This window comes from Ailuropoda melanoleuca, chromosome 8 (genome assembly GCF_002007445.2).
Source record: "Ailuropoda melanoleuca isolate Jingjing chromosome 8, ASM200744v2, whole genome shotgun sequence".
In the NCBI taxonomy this organism is placed as follows: Eukaryota; Metazoa; Chordata; class Mammalia; order Carnivora; family Ursidae; genus Ailuropoda; species Ailuropoda melanoleuca.
The window spans coordinates 66,890,280-66,908,430 of NC_048225.1; the positions used below are offsets into that span (position 1 = coordinate 66,890,280).

At 47.9% G+C, this 18,151-nt stretch overlaps 1 protein-coding gene across 1 annotated transcript in view; it reads right to left on the bottom strand.

The window, feature by feature from the left end:
• The window catches only part of KIF26B (kinesin family member 26B), a 426,956-nt gene that overhangs the window by 25,645 nt on the left and 383,160 nt on the right, over window positions 1-18,151 (bottom strand). The gene's annotated exons all lie outside the window — the stretch shown is intronic.

Here is an 18,151-nt window from a genome sequence, read left to right on the forward strand (position 1 = left end):
AAAAAAAAAAAAAAAAAAAAAAAAAAGACCCCATTGACAGGATATTAGGTATAGATTTGGTGAAGAGGATTAAAATGCACAAAGGTGGATTGTGAATTACTATTCTGCTTACTTTATATGAATGTTCTGAGAAACAATATAAAGACATTAAAAATTTTTTTCTTTGGTACACACGGATTTTTTTGGTAAGAAAACATTGTAGTTTGGAAGGTAATTTTGATTACAATTGTAAGTCCACTAATATAAATGGATTTGTCAGAAAATGTTTCAGAAAATTAATATTAACTAACTCTTTTACTCTGAAAAGAGTCCCAGTTTGGACAGTAAGTTATAGGGTTCCCTGAGGGATAATTTAGAAGACAGAGATATGTGTAACGGAGTATAGAAAAGTATCAAGAAAAAGCAATATGGTAGTCTAGGTATCTAAAAAGACCTTCTTATCAAGTACAATTAAACATTGTGGAGACAATATTTTCACAAATCTTATTAAATGCATTACTGAGCTTCTAAGAATAAGGAATTGTCAGGCCAAAAGAAATAAATGAAGTTGGGAACTCACCAGAACTGAGCAGAACATGCAAGTTTACTTTGACCCTGAAGATATTTGTCAAACCAGGTAATATTCAGTTTAGTTTAATATGACTTCAAAGAGCATGGACAACAGAAGACGTGGCCGACAGCCTGCCCAACATGAGGATTTTAAGAGGAAAATCCCCTTGGACACCCGCCCCCCCCCCTTCACCCTATAAAACATGTCTGTCTTGAAAAACGGCACTGAGTAGAAAAGAAATCGTCCCGAGAATTTGGAATTGCAGGCTGGATTAATGCAGGCTGGCAGTTTCAATTCTCCATATCTGGGTGGTCCAAAATAGTTCAAGCTGAGGATATCGTGTAGGGTCTCCTCAGCTGGTAGTGATCCCAGCACCAAGCAGAAGTACACACAAATGCTGCAATAAACCATCTTTATCCTTGGTCTCAAAGAGTTCTCACCAAAAAAAAGTGGATGCAAATGAATAGCCCTGGGGCAGAAGAACACGCAAACAAGGCGCCATGGGAAAGACCCAGCAGGAACCACAGGTGGCCCAACGAGATGTCCAAACATAGACGACAAAGAAACAACAAAAAGCTGATTAACGTGCTTCAGGAAATTAAGATGTTTAAAGAAACAAAATAAACAAGAAATTCATCAGAGATGACCAATTTCTGCTTCTGGCCACGTTGGAAAAAACAGAACTAGATTTACCCTCCAGCCTTAAACAACTCGAAAACCAAACAAAATATTAGCACAAAAATGGGTTTGGGATACCGGACAAGAGCAGTAGAGAAGGGGAAGAAATGATGGGAACTCCGCAAATGCCCCAGCTCACCACCCGGAGAGGCCACAGGACCCAGGAGACGGCCCAGACGGAGCCAGGCAGTCATGCTACGGAGAAGGGGAGACAAAGTTCAGAACTTGGGGAGGCCAAGGCGGCTACAATTTGCAGGGCAAAATAGAAGAAAAGAAAAAGAGAGCTGGAGAGCGAGCGAGCATGCATTCCATGTGTGTTCGAGCAGACTGGAAAGATCTGCTAATATACGGGGTTTGGGATGGAATCCTCAGAAGGGGCTAACATCAACAACAACAACAATAATAATAATAATGCTAGGGTCCGCTAATCCCTAGCCCTAGGTGCTCTGTACCTGCCCTAGCAAAGCAAGCCCCGAAGGAGCAAACGGATTCCACGTAAGTGTGGACGTTGGTCCCATGGATCAACCAGCAAATACAATGAAAGCTAGAAAATATGTTGAACTAGGGACAGTGAAAATAATTGTCATTATCAAAACTTGAGGATACAGACAAAGCAGTACCTAATGGGTCATGTACAGAATTAAGTGCTTATATTACAGAGCAAGGAAGAGAGAAAGGTAAGCCAAGGAGCCATCTCAAGATGGAGATAAAGAACAGCCAGGCAAACCAAAAGAAAGTAGGAGGCAGGAAATAGTGAAGAGCAGAAATGCATTCAATGGAAAGCAAGCGTACTGTAAAGAACTCACACAGCCCGAGGCGGCTGGGACAGTCTGGTATCGGCACAGGGGGCGAGCCCAGAGACTGACCCCCTTGCAGATCCGTGGGGATTCGATAAATGGTGCAAAATGGTTGGATCCAGAGTTTACAGAGAATTTCTACGAACTGATAAAAAAAAAAAAAGAAAAGCAGTGCTACAGAATACCGAGCAAAAGATGTGAACGAGAGCAACAGAGAGTACTAACCAACAGGCAGGAGAAGAACTCAACCTTCCCAGTCATCAGGGAGACAGGAATTCAGATTGCTACAATATGCCATTCAACAGCCATCTGACGGCCACACACTTTATATCAGACAACATGAGTGCTGCTGAGGTTGGGAAGAGTGGGAACTGTCTATGCAGTTAGGCCATTCTCAGATAGGACCGTTCTAACTTGACCTGAGACGTCGCCCGGTCACAGAGCCAGAGAAGGGGGAGCCACGGAGCAGCTCAGTTGATGCGGGTGTGGAGTTAACAGAGGCCTCGGGCACCAGGGGCCGTCAGCAATGGAGGGGGGAGGCGGAGAGGGCCATGTGAGGGGTCGCTCGCAGGGAGGACAAGGCAGCAGCCTCGAGTGGAGAGGTGGCAGTGAGGAAGAGGAGTCAGACTTTGCTTGTTGATGATTTTGTCCCTTACCAGCTCCACTAGCAGGGGAAGGTCAAGTGTGGCCACAGAGATTTCTTGCTGCTTCTGTCGGCTCCAGGCTGCTGTGACAAAGGAGCTCCGGAATGAACTTCCTTTGCCCGATTTCTAGCACTGGCCGCATGGAGTTGAGATGAAGTTTAAAAAATCAATCACACGGGCACCACTGTGGGGTCGTCACTCCAGTGAGTAAAATCTCCAAACTAAGTAATGCCTTTGGGGTTCTAGCTGGGGCCGTCCTGGCTGGGAGCGGGAGCCCTGCTGGCCAGCCCGCATCACAGAAGGAATTCACGGTCTCTGGCTCGACTCACTTTCTACTCAAATCTATTCAGCAAGGCTTCATATGATGCGAGTGCACTGCGTGCGCTCAAACCTTTAGAAAACAGATGGAAATGCACCAGAAACCACTTTGTCACTGTGGGCCCCAGGGCTGGCCACGCAGTCAGCCACATCTGTGTCCTCTGGATTCCATAGTGGAGTGCCAGCCCTCCATGTGGACTCGGGCCGTGGCACACCGATCGAGGTTTCACTTCCGTCCCTAATGGGTTTCTGCACATTCACGTCTACTCTCTGCTCCTGGAGGAATGCGACAGAGGACGGTGGGTTTGATGCGGGGATGGCCAGAGAGAAAAGTGCAGCTCCGCCTGGGTAGTGCCCGCACGGAACATAACCTCGGTGCATGAGGGGAGGCACACTGTGTTCGTGAGACCCCAAGAATGATGAGGCCAGCAGGGCGTTCCAGCTCACCAGTGCCACGATGAACACACAACCGAGCTCAGAGATCACAGTCAGATTCTGAGCCTGAGCTCCTTACGTGCCGGGCTCTGTACAGTCCTCCCAGGGGCCTGACGACTCTGCAAGAGACTTGAGAGATCGTGGTCATGTTCTCGCAGCGCGTCACCAAGCATTACTTCCTTCAGTAAGCCTGAGCCTTCTCCGCCTCGTACAGTTGGAGCCTTAAGTGACACAGGCAGCCAGTGCAGGGCTGGGGCCGGGGCCGGGGCCCAGCTCCGTCTGGTCTAACTCTGAGTGCTTTCGTCATACCACGCCCTGGGGAACGACGTGGAGAATGGAGGGGCGGGCTTTGAGCCAAACTACCCAAGTTCTAATCCTAGCGTCCCAGTTACTGGACCTGGGACAGCTGGGGATTTGCTAGGCCCTTCTGTGTCTCAGTGTCTTCATCTACAGAAAGGAAAGAACAGCAGCATATCCCTCTAAGGTTCACGTGACAATTAACAGGAGGTTCATGTTGCACAGACTGGACTTGTGCTCAGCAAACGCTCAGAGCGGTAGCTTCGCTGCTCACGCTTTGGCGCAACACCCACAGCTCCAAGACCATGTCAAGTGCGTCCTTACGTGGGTCTTTGAATAGAGGACTAATGACAAGAGGGTGATTTGGACTCCATCCAGAAGGCTTTTAGAGGAATAATCACGTGGTTCTTTGAATTTACAAATTAGAGACTCAAATAAATGACTTTGGTGAGGAGTGCCTTTGGCCAGGTCAAACTGTATGGTTTTTATTTTTTACTATTTAAGATTTATTTGAGAGAGAGAGAGCAAGAGCGAGGGCAGGGGACGGGGCAGAGGGAGAGGGAAAGAGACTCTCGAGCGAACTCTGCTGAGTGCAGAGCCTGACGCAGGGCTCAGTCTCACCATGAGATCACGACCTCAGCCGAAACCAAGACTCAGATGCGCAACTGACTGCACCACCCAGACACCCCAAATTGTATAGTTTTTAAAGGTGGCTATTCTCCTTTTCCAAAGGAAATTGTCAAGAAGGGTCTCATTTTTCTAGTAAGAAATCAAGTGGGGAGGGTTGCGTTTTCAGAATTTGATCAAGGGCTTCGGGCTGTGGATCTGTCCATTCCCTATGGTGGGAGAGGCTCAGGGAGCCAGAAATGGGAAGGGCCTGCAGGCACTTTCCTGGGCTTTACACAAGAGAGACTGTCATTTCACCCACTGAAGAAACTGATCATGACAATAATAAAGCCCCATCCAGGCTGCAGGCCGCCAAAGTTGAAGGCCAATGTCTGACTCATATCTGCTACGGAAGAAGTGGCGTTCTTCTAAAGACTCCACCAAAAAACTCTTAGAAGTAATTAATGAATCCAGTAAACATGCAGGATACAAAATAAACATACAGAAATTGGTTGTATTTCTACATACTAAGAATGAAGTAAGAGAGGATTTAAGAAAAAAAAATCCGTTTACACCTGCGCCAAAAGAATAAAACACCTTTTGGTTACTACAAAGATCTGTACTCTGAAAACTATAAAACACTGATAGAAGAAATTAAAGACGACACAAATGGAAAGACGACACAAATGGAAAGACATGCTCATGGGTTAGAAGAATCAAAATTGTGAAATTGTCCATATAGGGATTCAGTGCAATCCCTATCAAAATACCAATGGCATTTTTCACAGAGCTAGAACAAATAATCCTAAAATTTTTATGGGCCATAAAAGACTCCAAATAGGTGAAGCAAACTTGAGAAAGAAGAAGAAAGCTGGAGGCATCACAATCCCAGATTTCAAGCTATACTACAAAGCTGCAGTAATCAAAACAGTATGGTACTGGCACAAAAACAGACACATAGATCAGAGAGCCCAGAAATAAACCCAGGCAATTAATCTACTACAAAGTTTGCAAGAATATACAACAGGGAAAAGACAGTCTCTTCAACAAATGGTGTTGGGAAAACTGCACAGCTACATGCAAAAGAATGAAACTGGACCACTTTCTTACACCATACACAATAAACTCAAAATGGATTAAAGACCTAAATGTGAGACCTGAAACCATAAAACTTCTAGAAGAAAACACAGGCAGTAATCTCTTTTATATCAGCCATAGAAACATTTTTCTAGATATGTCTCTTCAGGCAACAGAAACAAAAGCAAAAACAAACTATTGGGACTACACCAAAATAAAAAGCTTTTGCACAACAACGGAAACCATCAACAAAATGGAAAGGCAACTTACTGAATAGAAGATACTTGCAAATGACATATCCAATAAGGCGTTAATATCCAAGATATATAAAGAACTTACGTAACTCAACACGAAAAAAAATCCCAAATAATCTGCTTAAAAATAGGCAGAGGACCTAAACATTTTTTTCGGAACAGACATGCAGACGGCCAACAGACACATGGAAAGATGCTCAACGTGACTGATTATCAGGGAAATGCAAATCAAAACCACGATGAGATACCACCTCCCACCTATCAGAATGGATAGAATCAGAAAGACAAGAAATCACATGTCTTGGCAAGGATGAGGAGAAAGGGGAGCCGTCTTGCACTGTTGGTGGGAATGCGAACTGGTGCAGCCACTCTGGAAAGTAGTAAGGAGGTTCCTGAAAGTTAAGAATGGAAATACCATATATTCCAGTAATTCTAGTACTGGGTATCTACCTACACAAAGGAAAAAAATTAATCCGAAAAGATACATGTTCCCCTATGTTTGTGGCGTCATTATTTACAAAAGCCAAGATATGGAAGCAGCCTCAAGTGTCGTCGATAGACAAATGGATAAAGAAAATATGGTGTATACACGATGGACTATTACTCAGCCATAAAAAAAGAATGAAATCTTGCCATTTGCAACAACATGGATGGACCTAGAGAGCATTATGCTAAGTGAAATAAGTCCATTAGAGAAAGACAAATGCCATAGGATTTCACTTATATGTGGAATCTAAAAAAAAAAAACCCAAACACACCAGAGCAGAAACAGGCTCATAAATACAGAGAACATATTGATGATTGCTGGGGTGGGGGATGGGCAAAACGGGGGGCAGGGGAGTGGGGACACAGGCTTCCAGTTATGGAGTAAGTCATGGAGATAAAAGTCATGGCACAGAGAATATAGTCGATGGTACTGAAATAGCGTTGTATGGTGACGGATGGCAGCTACACGTGTGGTGAGCCCAGCATAACATACAGACTTGTTGAATCGCTATGCTCTACCCCTGAAACTAATGTAATATTGTGTGTCAACTCTATTTCAATTTAAAAAAAAAAAAGGGTTTCAATCAGGTTGATTTAATGCAAATTAGTGCAAAAATAAGGAACCTGAAGAAAAAGGACTATCATTATCTTGATGAGCTCATACGATAGGAGAGATAAGTATGCAAACAAATAATTAAAATATAACATCAGTGCCTAAAATACAATACCTTCAGAATACCATAGGCGGTTATAGGAGGGAAACAATTGTTCTGGAACAAAGAAGCGGGAGGAAGGAAAGGAGATGAGACAAGGCTTCAAAGGAGATGATATTTGAGGTAAGCCTTCAAGAATAAGCAGGAAGGGATGCAAGGATTTTTTATATTAAAAAATTGATTAATGTAATTTACCATATTAAAGGATTAAAGGCAGAAAACCACGTGATCATCTCATTAGATGCAGAAATGGGTTAGACAAAATTCAACAACCAATTTTTAAAAATCTCTTGGAAATCCACCAACAGAAGAACCAATACTCTGTGATATCCTCTGACAACGGAAAAATCATACATCAAAGAAAATTAATAAACTGTAGCTCCGCACATCAATATGAACGTCAGGAAGGAAATATTGGTTGAAAAAAGGAAGTTCGAGAAGAGCCGAGAAAACCGTAAGTTTCCATTTATGTAAAGTTCAAAATCAGACAAAACTAAACAATATATGTTGTTATGGATGCAAATTTAGGTGGTGAAAGTGTAAAGCAAGCTAGAGAACTATAAACACAAAATTCGGTGAGCTGGTCACCTCAGGGAAAGGCGGGAGGACGACGTAGTCCCGGAAGAGCACAGGCCTTCTAAATGTTCTATTTCCTAACCTGGGTGCTGGGCACACGGGCGTTTGTTTTGTTAGTCTGTAGAGCAGGCAGGTGTGTCTCTACGTCTGTGTAAATGGCAGATTTCACAATGAAAACAGGTAAAGGAAGTGAGCAGAAAGTCACTAGCTAAAGAAGGGGATCCAGGACTGTATGGAATATGGCATGTTCTTGACAACCAGTCACTGAATGAATGAATGAATGAATGAGTGAATGAATGAACGAACGAACAAATGAACAAGGCCCTTTGTAGGCAGAAAAAGTAGTGTGTGCACAGCCTGGGGGCCGTGAGAGGCCGCGGGGGTTCGGGAGCCCGTAGGCAGTTTCCGTGATCGGAAAAGTGGGTGTGGCCCAAACTATGAAGAGCTTCACGCGCCATAAAAGGGCTTAAACTCCATCCCGTAGCCATCAAGAAGCCCTGCAGGATTTCCAGGAGGGGGTGACATCAGGTTTGCTTCTTAAAAGGGCATTCTGGCTGGTGCGCGGAGGGCCGGGACACTGCGGTCTCTTCTGCTTTCACCGAAGAGCATCCTTAGAAGGAAGCAGTGTATGGCCTTTTCCCCGAGGGAAGGGTAGTGAACTCGTTCCAGAAACAACAAACAAGTGCTGTCCACTCTCAGAAACACCTGCAGGCGGTCCTCGGTGCAGGAGGCCGTGCGCAGACGCCCAGGCGCGGGAAGCTGGACGTGCGGTGGGAAGGGGCTGACGCGGGTTTCGAGCGCACACACACGTGTGACCCTCAGACAAACGGGCACGGCGGCACAGAACTAGGAAACGTATGCGTACAAACGGGGGCCCAACGCCTCCTTTCACCCCAAACCAAAGCCACCATGCCCCCCCACCCAGCAGTTTGTCCTGATCTCGCTGCTAGGGGCAGGGTAAGAGAAAGTTGGTGCAGAGACAAAAATGAAGAGCCACGCGGTGCTGCCTCCAAAGGACTGAATATTGTCCAGTCTCTTAAAGTCCACTCTCCTTTAAATTGTTAACAAATTCACTAAAACCTCCAGTTCTCTCGAGTAGATCAAAACAAAATGCAGCTCTGTGTTAAAGAATTACTAGTCCATCAGACGATTTGATACAACTGCTCTGTGACTATAACTATGTAAAATTGTTCAACTACACATGAACTAAATTATCACCTCATTTGCATGGACCAAAAAAAATCTATTAATGCTCAATTGAGCCTGAACCAGTTGTGAAACAGGTGAGAATTTACGGTTGCATACTCTGATTGAAGCTCTGTTAACGTTCAAGACAGTTTCTTAATGAATTAAGTCCCAACTCATTTGTATGCTCCCCTCGCTTCTAATGCCTAATTGTGCCTAAATCTGGCCACCCTTGAGCGGTCACGGGGCCCTCTGGGTGCCCGGGGCCATCTCGAGCACTCTGTGCGCTGGCCCCGAACGACCCAGTTTGGCTGTTCTCTTCCAGTAGCAGCACGACTGGTGATACGATGATTAGTTATCGTAAAAGGTAACAATTAGCAGCAGATTCGCAGTCCCGCGCTCGGCCCATCGTGATACGATGGGTGTCAGGAAGATCGACATCACCGCGGCCGATGACAGGGCAGCCGCGGACGGCTCAGGTGTTTAAAGGATGGGCTGTGGGACACTTGACAAAGCTGGCACGTGCGGGAACGAAAGAGCAGTGTGGACGAGCAGAGGGCTTTGGAGTCACCACATCCGCACAGACAGTCTTCACTCCAGTCCTTCGCATTCCCTTGACCTAACTCAGCCCCTTCTTCCCACGGGGCTGGGTGAGCACCCGGCATATTATCAGGTGTCAGACCTGGTGAGTCCCCGTCTGCACCTCCACTAGACCGTAAGTCGTCCAAGAGGGGAGATCGTCTGTGTTATTTTGCTGCATCCCCAGTGCCCTGCGTAGTGTAGGGGTCCCATAAGTATTTTTGAAGGACTACATGGGTAGAAGAATTCAGAGATATTCTGCTGAGTATTTTTCAGATCGTTTCTTACATGCCTGGTAGCCTCCATCCGAACTTAGAACACCACGAGCCAGTTCCTTTGGGTCAGAATCCAGCTTGCTGATCAGAACAGCGCTGAGCTCCGTGATTAATGGAGCTAAACTCTAGGTATCACTTGGGATCGAAAGCCTAGGGTGAATTTGTAGCATCAAGCTTCGTCTTGAAAATCTCTTTGGAAGAAAACCCTCCTCTCGTGAGATCCAATATGGCCGAGTTTTGTTTCAGTATAGGAACACATCACGGTCTCTGGCTGAGCACCTTATATTTAAGGGCCATATTACATGAAAAGTCTGTATCTTTAAAAATTTGAATCCCACCCGGGTCAGTGGGATACCCAGATACAACGGAGAGCACAGCAGCATCTGACCCCCAATGCCCACTCACCCTCAGGCTTGGGGACTCACTGAGGGAAGGTGTAGGTAGAGACGTTTGCATCCTTAAGTCTTTGTGCAGAGTCCAGTGGGTTGGATGGTCTTAAATGAAATGTCGGTATCAGGCAGCAACCCTACCCCTGTATTAGGCACAGAGACTCTTGTTGAATCAATTTCTGAGCTTTCCATCTTAACAAAAGGTAATTACAATCCAGTTGGCCTTTCACAATCAATATAGGATGGTGCCAAGTGTCCATCAATGGAAAAATAAAGAAAATGTTATACATACTCCCCCACACACACACGTGCATAGACATGTAACGGAATATTATTCAGCCATTAAAAAGTTCTACCCTGTCGCTTATGACAACAGGGATGTACCTTGAAGCATTATGCTACAAGAAAGAGGTCAGACAGAGAAAAACAAATACTGTATGATCTTAATTATATGTGGAATTTAAAACTCCAAACTCAGATACAGAGAATAGACAGGTGGTTGCCAGAGGCAGGGGAGCGGGAGGCTGGGGGGACCAGCTAAGGGGACCCGCCCCAGGACTCACAGCTCAGCATTGGCCCCCCAGCCCATGCTGCAGACCAACTCTTAGAATCCACGGGCATATGACTACATAGTTCTTCGGGAGCTAAGCCTGAAGAAACGTCCCAAATTCTAGCTGATAGATGGACTCCCTTGTCTGCCGGCTGTGGAAACCCCCACAGCTGCTCGTATGAGCCTGGTGTTGGAGGCAGCTCCTTCCCCCGTGCCCGGTCAGCCGGCTGCCACTCTGCCCCCCAGCCTACCCCCTTCCTTGCCTTTCTCGTGCCCCGAAAACCTTCAAGACGCAGGCTGGGCGATAACCTCTCCTATTCTGACAGGAATCTCTTTACCCAAAAATGCCTCTGTGCCCCTCCTAGAAACGACCACCTCTTAGAAACCAGAGAGGGCTGGAAACCGTCTCGTGGGCAGCCTGAGCGCCCCACGGTCTCAGCTTCTCCCATCACTGGGCCGGTGGAAAGGCTCCACAGGCAGGAGCACAGAAATAAAGAGACAAAAGCCTTGTGACACTTTACAGAGATTGTCCGGTAGTTCTGGCTGGAATAGGAGTCCCACTGAGCGCCATTAAGGAGGGCGACCCAGGCCCTGTTCTCCGACCTTCGACCTCGGACCCCACGCCTGGATTCTGAGTGAGGAGCGTCTCACTCATTCCCACACTCCTATCTGGTATTTCTGATTTGGGTTCAGTGGCGCAGACACCCTTCCCTCCCCCACCCCCCGTTCCACTGTGCCCAGTGCCACGAGGCTCTGGGGGTCTGCCTGCCTGTGGCCATCCCCACGAGGCGGAGGCCCGGTCGCTGCCCCTGCACACACCGCCGGCCACAGCCGGCCCCCCTCCTTGGAACTGCGCCTTCGCTTCCAACCGGCGACACATGCTTGAGGACCCAGTGTCTTAGCTCATCGGCTGTTGTAACCCATGCTGACGGAGCGCCCCCATGGTCCGGACACCATGCGAGGAAGCGGTGGCACGGTGGGGGGCAGGGAAGCAGGCTGTCACCTGCCAGCTGTGCGAGCATGGCCAAGTGACTTATCCTGCCCGTCTCCGGGTTCCCATCTGTAACACGAGTGCTCACAATAGTGAGCAGAATGACGCCCACCAAGCATCTGGAACAGTCAGAGAGCGAGGACTCCGAGCTATCGTCGTTATGCTCCCAGTATGAAATAAGCCAAATGCAGAGCTCATTCGTGCACCATGNCCTGTGTCTGTAAGGCTCTTGGCAGAATGACGCCCACCAAGCATCTGGAACAGTCAGAGAGCAAGGACTCCGAGCTATCGTCGTTATGCTCCCAGTATGAAATAAGCCAAATGCAGAGCTCATTCGTGCACCATGCTAACCACCCGGATGTTTCTGGAGAACCAGAAAATAAGTATCAGAAACTATGTGCTGCTTCTCCCTATGACATGGCAAGTCCACGAATTAGGAACCTCTATCCCCTTGGAAAGATTGAGAAAAGAAGTTCCCACCTTTCTTCCTGCCCTTTAATTCACTTCTTCCCACGGCACAAGAAAGGGCTGACCAGTGAGGCTGGGCAGGTCCAGCCCAATGCTGTCTGTCCGTCTGTCTCCCTCCCTCCCTGCAAGTCACCCTTTCTCTGAAACCCTTGAGCCATGTGGCTGTCCAGGAACGTGACTGCCCCGTGTGCTTGATTCTGCCCGTGGGTGGGTCCTGGCGCCTGGTTTGTGGAGGGACAGGGGACCTCCTTGCACTCTGCCAGGATGAAGCAGACAGACGGTTTTAATTCCCAGTCGTACTCTTGTAACTATTTGCCAATTGGTTCAGAATCTGGAGAGGAGAGGGTTTCATGAGTCATCTCCAGGATGGAACATAAAGGAAGGAAACCACTTGAAGGGAAGTGAGGACGTCTCCTAGTTTCTACTCAGTCCTCCAAGCTCATGACCCATCATCCAATGGGGACGAGCCACGGACGAGGGGGCAAAAAGTGGCCCTCTTGAGAGCAAAAAGGGGGATGTACAGAGTTTGTGTGCCAGACCAGGGGAGAAATGACCAATGCTTGAACCCCACCTGATTCCCAGACAGCCTCGTTTCTCCCTGAGCGACCTGTGTGTTTCTGGAAAAACCTGGCAGACCTCATTTACTGGTAGTGCTGCCTAAACTCTTAAGAAAATAATATCAATCTCTGGAAATACTCATGATTGAATATGAAGATAGCACTCGCCAGGGAAGTACATGGAGCTAGGAAGAACAGAAGAAAGAACGTTTAAATCTCATTTAAAAAGGGGGGGGGTGTCTATGTCCTGTGATTTTTCTGGACCCACTTTCTCTGCATCCTAATAGTCATTAAAATGTATAAAAACGAATATTTCTGAAGCAGTAATATAAGAATTATCATTGCTTGGTTGCCTGGCAACCAGAGACTTTAGTTATTTTATTTCTAAACAGGGAATGCTATAAACCGGTACCCGGAGTTTGTGCAAATAGTTCTAAATTGATGTTCGCCCTGCAAATCAGGAAGAGATAACATAGCATTAACGTACATTTAAAGGTTGCTAAGTACGTGTGTCTCTCTCTTTCTCTCTCACACACACGCGTGCGCCTCACAGGAAGATTCTTACAGAGTTTCTATTCCGTGCTATCTTCAGTAAATCTGGGGAATTATTATTCCTTCACATTTTTCCTGGAAAATATTTAATTTCACATTAAGTATAAATAATATATATTTGAACAAACCCTTCATCTCCCGTGTGAACTGGGGATATAATATTGTAGGTAATATCGATCCCTGGCACCCTTCCCGAGTTTCCCGGACACTGAGGGGGTCTCGGGCTTGGGGAGAGCAGAGACTAAGTGGCTGCTAGGAGAGAGGATTGCTCCCAGCAAGGAAGAGGTAGGTCTGCCTTCTTCAGAGAAGCAAGGCCTGGAAAGGCTCCCTGAATTTAGGCCTGTGGCTGCCGGCGCGACCCTCATGTTCCACGCCCCACCCCCTCACAGGGGAGAAGAAGTGTGGACATTCCGGAAACGCTGCCTCTGTTTATGAAATGTCACTTCTCCACAAGTCACGGGCTTGATTTTGAGTTTCCAGGGCTGCTCGCCGGCTTGAAGGAGCTGCTCTGATGCGGACCGTCCTTACTATGGCCTTGGTGTCCAACCTCACCAGGACCCGTGGAGGAAACGTGCTCCCATCCCAGACCCTGACGGTGGGCTTCTGATTGCTTCTGTGGAGTACAGGCCCCTCGACGTGGCCTCCGTGGTGGTGCTGGCTTGCAGGGTGGAGCTCACGGGAACAGCCCGCTTCAGGCCCCGCTGCCACAGAGAAGGGGAAGGTTTGGTGACACCAGCCAGGTCAGTGACTGATGCAAATAAACGAGGAGTAGGTCTTGGTTGGAACCACAGACCAAACCCGTTGAAGAAAGGCATCGAGCACCCCTTCCTTCATGGGACCGTAGTACAGAGGTGTCTCGCGCTGACTTGGGATGAGAGTCTCAGACACGACATGGAAGAGGCTCTTGTTAAATGGAAACCAAGACGTTATACAGTATCTGGTGTTTGGAAATGGGGGACAAGCACCTTGTTGGCAAATAAGCAAAGATCATTTGGCCTATTGAAGTAATTCTTTCTCCAAATGGAGTAATCGTAGTTGTAAATGAAAACAGACGCTTCACTATGGAGGGTAAGTCTCCTCAGGGTCTGTACCCCTCATAAGGCAACAGCTGAAAGGGACCAAGAATGCTCTATCGAGAGACTGGGTGGAGGTTAGAATGTCCGAGTCTCTGGCAAGACTGGAGCCTGCAGATGGGTTGGGACATGACAGCACATAGGCCAAAGCTAAGTCCACACGGACCGGTCCTTGTGGGAGACCTTCTGGGGCCCAGGTCCAGCNGTCTTGGTTGGAACCACAGACCAAACCCGTTGAAGAAAGGCATCGAGCACCCCTTCCTTCATGGGACCGTAGTACAGAGGTGTCTCGCGCTGACTTGGGATGAGAGTCTCAGACACGACATGGAAGAGGCTCTTGTTAAATGGAAACCAAGACGTTATACAGTATCTGGTGTTTGGAAATGGGGGACAAGCACCTTGTTGGCAAATAAGCAAAGATCATTTGGCCTATTGAAGTAATTCTTTCTCCAAATGGAGTAATTGTAGTTGTAAATGAAAACAGACGCTTCACTATGGAGGGTAAGTCTCCTCAGGGTCTGTACCCCTCATAAGGCAACAGCTGAAAGGGACCAAGAATGCTCTATCGAGAGACTGGGTGGAGGTTAGAATGTCCGAGTCTCTGGCAAGACTGGAGCCTGCAGATGGGTTGGGACATGACAGCACATAGGCCAAAGCTAAGTCCACACGGACCGGTCCTTGTGGGAGACCTTCTGGGGGCCAGGTCCAGCGGTATGCATCTACGATACTGAGTTCTGGCATGGGACTTCGTTCTGATGCCTCAGCTTTTTTTTTTTTTTCCTCATCAAATGGGAAGATTCCTATTACGTGGGTGCCCAGGAAGGGGCAGGGTGACAGCAAATGGCTGGAATGAGCGTTGGAGTGGAATCCACAAAGCCGTTGTCAAGATGCTTGGGACGGCCACAGCTTTCCCTAGAGAGGACGTCCCCCCAAGTTGGAGAGTAACACGTGCAGCCTGCTAGTGTGGAACTAAAGAGGGGGCTGGAGTCTGTGGTGGTCTCCCGGCCCCCCCTGCGTGCTTTTCTGAATGCAGTATTGATTTATAGCGCTCAGATGGGCTGGCAAGCCTGTGCTGTGCGGCCGTGAGGCTGGGAGCCTGCTCCGCGCCTGCCTGATGTCTACAAAGGCAAAATCATCTGCAAAGTCAAAACCGCTCTGGGCACACGTAAGGTGCCCACGGGAGTGCCTGGGCTGGGTAATGACTCCTAACTCCCATTCGAGCTTGCTCACATGACAAACAGTCTGAGAGGGCGATGAAGAGAAGTGAGGACAGGCGGTATCCCCTCTGTGCACATTCCAGTTAACTTCCCAGAAGCCAACACAAGTAATGCCGGTTCCGAGCGCAGAGTTGTCCAGGGTGACAAATGAAGAGGTAGTGGGGTTCCGTGGCTTTGGGAGAGGTGGGGGAGGGTAAGGCGTGTGGAGTCTGGTTTCTCTGGTGTTTGCTCTGAGTGAGCAAGAATGAGAGAAAGCTGCCGGGGCGGGGAGCCTCCCCTCCCTCCCGGAAAAGAGGTCTGACCCGTGAAAGGTGTTTAGTATGCTAACAAAATGCTGCATAATGGGGCTTTGGAGCCTTGACCGAATTGATAAAGGATATCTGAGCCCTCCCGCGGAGCTGAGAGCCCCATGCTGTGCACAGCGAAGGCAGCTCATCTATTCCGGGGCCTGATGAGGCTGGGCAAGCACCCTGGCGAGGAGGGCTCAGTGCTGCCAAGGGCTTGGAGCCCTGGAAACCGAAGCAGTTCGATCCTGCCACTGCCTGGCTCGGGGATCCGAGTACATCTTTGCCTTCTTTGCCGGGACCTTGAAAAAGGAGAGATTCTAGCTGATGGATCACTTTGCAAAGGTGATTTGCAGAGGCCACATACTGAACATACGCTGAGGTGCTCTTACAGCAAGGGTCTTTTCAGGCTCAAACATGAAGCTGGGCGTGAGGGACTGAGGGACGCTAGACGAGTCACTGGTAAACGAGGGTGTTGGGGAGGACAGCCAGGCCACCATGTTTCCCGGCCCCGAGCCATGCGTGGCTCGCCACGTCTCCAGGAGGGTCCTGATAGTGGACCAGTCTGTCTTGAGCAGACACAGAGTTTATGTTAAGTCTGTGCTTCCTTCAGGCATACAAACAACAGAATCCTCACTCCCACAGAGCTAGCGTGCAAAGGAAGGAAACCCTGGAGGTGAAGCCGACAGATCGGTGCAGGGAACGGTGGGTGGAGGTGCGCACTGGGTCAGCCCTCCCCGGGGAGCAGGTGTCTGGTCCGCATGACTGGCTGATGCCGCACAGGTTTCATTTGACAACTGCCCTCCAACTACTAACAAACACAATTCCCGATGCTTCCCCTGTTTACAACGAAACTCAACTAGAACCAAAACGAAGTTACTTTGTCTCAAGTCGTGTCACGTGCTTATGTTCATCCCCCCCCCGTCACCAATCCAACAAGTATTCACTGACATCCTGAAAGCATGTCACTCCACAGAAACAATGTGAGACACCTAGAAAATGTATCATCAGTGACCTAAGACATGGTATTTTGAATTTTGTGAGAATAGATTACAGTGTAAACGTTAACAGACACGTTTCCCCTTTTATGGACAGAGAAACCCACTGAGGCCAGTACACTTTCTAAGTCTGCAGCCCTGATGGTACCAGTTCAGATCTTTTTTCCTTTTCCCTTCCTTCCTTCCTTCCTTCCAGCCGCCCTCCCTTCCTCTCTTGTAATTACAAGACGAGTTTATTTAGCTGCAGAAAGGATACTGAATAGAACTTTATAAACCTTCAACTTGCAATTTTTTTCTCCTAGGAAAGGGTCCTCACAAGGGCTGGGAAAACCATTTCTGGGTTTACCCAATGAGTTTTTCAAATTTCAGGAGTTGAAACAGACAGGATTATACCTGCTATTTAAACCCCTGAAGTCAGTCTATGAATGGTCCCCTTGAAGTAAATCACAGCGTGGGCATCACCTTTGAGCAGAGGGGAAGGAGAGCTCAAGGACTCGTCCCAAATCTCACTCATTATAGAGCAAATGGCCCGACTCACCTTTTTCTTCCCACACAACAGTGACTTAGATTTTGCCTGACTTTATAGATAAAACCAACCAACCAACCACAACAAAAAAGCCATGTACCTTTGCTTAATCCTCATGGCAACTCCACAGGTGTTCCTCCCAGGAGAGACTCAACCAGAGGATCATTATGAATTACTGGCTACAGGGTTCTAAGTTTTACAAAAAACTTTCACACACATACCACGGAGTCTCATATCCTGTGACGCAGAGAAGACACACAGCTTAAGCGTCAGTTTATGGCACGTGAAGGTTCGGATAGCTCGTGAGGGAAGCAGCTGGAACTTGGCAGGGGCCTGAACAAGCAGGGGGCACCCACTACCATGACCACGTTGTTCAGGGGCAGAGCTGAGTTGGGTGATGGTGAGGAGGGGTGGCCCTGGGCTGGGTCATTCGTGGGCACAGATGACATGGCCAGTCTTTGGCCATTCCAGGCACAGGACAACTCCACTTCCGTCCTCTTGGAACATAACGGAAGGAGGGCAAGGATCTTGGGAGTGGAGTAAACATTTGCACGGGATGGTGGGTGGCAATGCCAAGCTTTAGGAGCTCTCCTAAGTAGGGTTGCCAGATAAAATACAGGATTCCCAAATGTCCATGTAATACTGCAGGGCATACTTCCACTAAAAAATTATCTGTTGCTTCTCTGGAATCCAAATTTTCCTGGGTATCCTGTATTTTTGTTGATTAAACAGGACGGCCTGACTCTTAATGGGAGGGTAGCTCAATCTTCCACTCGTTGCTGTCATCCTTTGCTGTGTGATGGTGGCAATGACCTACCAGTGGTCACTGTGATAGGAGACCCCAATCCAGATAACTTCCTATTTTCTCTGACTTGAGCAGCCCGAAGTAAGGATTGGGGCAAATGGAAGTATTTTCACGGCTTTTGAATTTGTAAGATCATGGGATACACAATCATTAGCAAAGGCTGGTTTGGGCAAAGAACAAACCGCCCAGACTGCCCTTCTGTCGCGTGCGTCTTCCCAAGAGGTCCCCGGACCAAGAGTCCCACACCCAGCCCCAGCACCATGCTTACCCC